Here is a 3,220-nt window from a genome sequence, read left to right on the forward strand (position 1 = left end):
TATAACAGTCATTGACTGGCATGATGGGAGAAAGGCCAGTGTCTCACTCGCGCACGGTCAGTCCTTACTGCTTCTGAAAGGAGTCTGTGGTTCTGTGACCAGGCGGGAAAGGGAAGGAGAAAGAATAAAAGACAGAGAGAGAGATGGAGAGAGAGAGAGCGAGAGCGAGAAACCAATGAAGGTCAAAGCCTCCTGTCATGGCTGCAGGTGGCTAATTCCCCCCAGCCCACAGTAACCCATTCTCTACACACAGTACTTTCTCACCCAAACTCACTCCCCCGTCTTTCTTCCTCTCTCTGTTCTCCCCCTCTCTCTCTCACACACACACACTCTCTCCTGCACCTTTTTATGCAACATTTCGATGGGAACCTCCCATAAAAATGTCCCAAGTTTCAAACCCAACATCAAAACCCCATCACTCTTCAAAGAAATAACAAACGGCTATGCCCTAAAACTGTTGCTTGTTGTATAAAGTTTCAAGGAAACCATAAAATCCGGTTTAGAAAACAGTGGTTTTACTTGAGAACTGTACCAGAGTTATAATGCATGATACAATACATTGAGGTTTCGTAGATAACATTTTAAGAGCTAGCTATCCAAAGAAAACATTATTGGTTACCATTGCGATGAAGAGTAAGTTAACTGAAAGAGTGAGCAACTTCTGTACGAACATACACATGGGCCTTAAAATGTTTTCTTTAAAAAATCTATTTTTTAAAGGAGAATAGAAGTCATCGCTTTGAAAGTTCACAGGACTTGTCAAAAGTTCACTGCCAACGGGCAGTTAGGTGGCAGAGAGATGGAGAAAGAGAGCGAGAATAAGAAAAAATAACAGAAAAGTATTAATGCCCCTTGTCTACCTCTTCTACAAAGGAACCCATCCTGCTATGCCCTCCCCCTCCCCTACTGTGACATTTAACCATAGTTTCTAAATGCTTCCTATAGCCCGAGTGGAATCTGCTCCGAGGTGCCCGGGCTTTGTGGCGGAAACATAATTAAAACTGGTGAAAGATGTAAAAGGTGGAGAACGGGGATGACATCAGGCCAATTTCACACTAGGCACTCGAATGGCCAGGCCCAAGCCAGGGACCTTGCCATGCAACACAGATCAAAGCCCACTGTCACCGCACCACTGCAAAAAGAAGGCAAAAGGGCACCTAACTGTGCTAATCCCCAGGACAAATATATTTTAATCTTGTTAGAATACAAGTTAATGCCAGAGCTCAGTGACTGGACTTTGTGGAGAGAACCCGAGTGGACAGATGAACCTCTTACCTTTCTAAATTAGGTACTTCTGTCTGGCACTGCTTGACCATAGTCAGGTCCAACTTGGATAACCACCACAATGCATTATCAAGCTACACACGCGCATGCGCACACACACACACACACACACACACACACACACACACACACACACACACACACACACACACACACACACACACACACACACACACACACACACACACACACACACACCCACACACACAGAGCTGGGTCCGTTTTCATTAAGAACAATGATGAGACAAACAGCAACTCCAGCAGTTGTGTCAGTGACCCTGTCTGAATCCCCACCAGGGCACCTAACATGCAAAGGAAATGAGTATTTTGTGGTGCAGTTTGTTCCCTCTGGTATTGAGCCCTTCTCTCTCTCTCAATAGCACCTTGGTAACCCTTGATCTCTCATGTATGAGACCCAGGGCACTGGGGCCTGCAGAAGTTGACTGGGCAGACAATGAGAAGCGGATGCATTCTAAGAAGACACACAGAAGACAACTCTCATTTCACACACTGCATTTGAGTGACCCCTTGAAAAAAGAGGCACGGGATCATTTTCATCGTAATGCTAGACGTTTTTAGGGACTTTCCCACTTCCATTAGGCTGTTATAATCATGTAGGATATACAATGTCCCTTTCTGTTGAAGGTCACCCTACCCATCCTCTCACCTAGGAGGCATTTTTTTCTTAAAACATTTTTTTAAAGAATCTACAAACTTGTTGAAAACACTTCCTGGACTAAACTAACCAATTAAATAATGTTGCTGATTGATTGATGCATACCAAATATAATTCATTTCAATTTATGGATGATTTGATTCATTCGCAAAAAAAACAAAAGTAACACCATGCTACGATATTGTTGCCGATTAATTAAAAAAGTAGGGATCAGAGAAAATGGTCTCAAATTATCTATGCAGATTTCTATTCTAAAACTGAATTCCCTGAACTGACAAGAACTGAAGTGAAATTGACTTAAGCTCTGGCAAAAGTCCATATGATAATATGAATGTGAAAAAGACCATTCATAACATGAATTCATGGTAGAGCATCACTTTAGCGGATTTTACAAATTTGAAGTTTGGCTGATGGTGTAACATTGCATGAAAATAATCAATCATCAAGTAGTTCTGATGGTTACGTTTTCGAATTGACATGGTTGTGGTATATTGCAGTAACTCAACTTCATGAAATATGACTTATATTCAGATTCACTCAAACTCCAACTCAATCAACTCTAAGGCATAACATCAATAAAGCATTAGCTCCAATTCCTCTCAATTCCTTCATTTTCATGAACAAACACTTTTCTTAAAATGCCGAAAGTGAATTCTAAGTCCACATATGACATAACGGCCCACACCAAAACTTCCTGTTAAATGTTTATAAAGGCTGCAGTGAAATACAATAGCAGTGTAGGGGATTTCTTTTTAAATTTCATGTCAAGGTTTCTAGAATAGAATAGAACATTCACATTTCACTTACATTACAGATTAGGAACTGAAGAGTATGAAAGGATGTTCATTCCACTGTACGATTTTTCATTACACCTCAGACATGTCTAAACCTAATAGTCTATCATTTGGAATTGACCAATAAACCTCAATTGTGATTAGTACTCAATCGTGATTAGTACAGACTGGCTGGGTCATAGTGCAGTTTTCAACACAGTGGAAATCTAAACGTTGAACTCGGCAACACGACAACAGTTCCCAAACTTTTTTTGCTGTGAATTCCAGACATTCAATATTTTTTTCAGGACCCCACAAGCAACATTCCCAAGTAAGAATTGGTCGCGGGCACGTGAGCGGGTCTGACCCACCATTTTGGGAACACTGACTGAAACATCATGCAAATCATAAACATTGGAAATGGGAGTCAGCACATGATTTTTCTTCCTTACTGTACTGTCATGAGCAATCTCTCATATGGCCAAGC

Source organism: Oncorhynchus masou, chromosome 30, assembly GCF_036934945.1.
Source record: "Oncorhynchus masou masou isolate Uvic2021 chromosome 30, UVic_Omas_1.1, whole genome shotgun sequence".
Classification (NCBI taxonomy): Eukaryota; Metazoa; Chordata; class Actinopteri; order Salmoniformes; family Salmonidae; genus Oncorhynchus; species Oncorhynchus masou.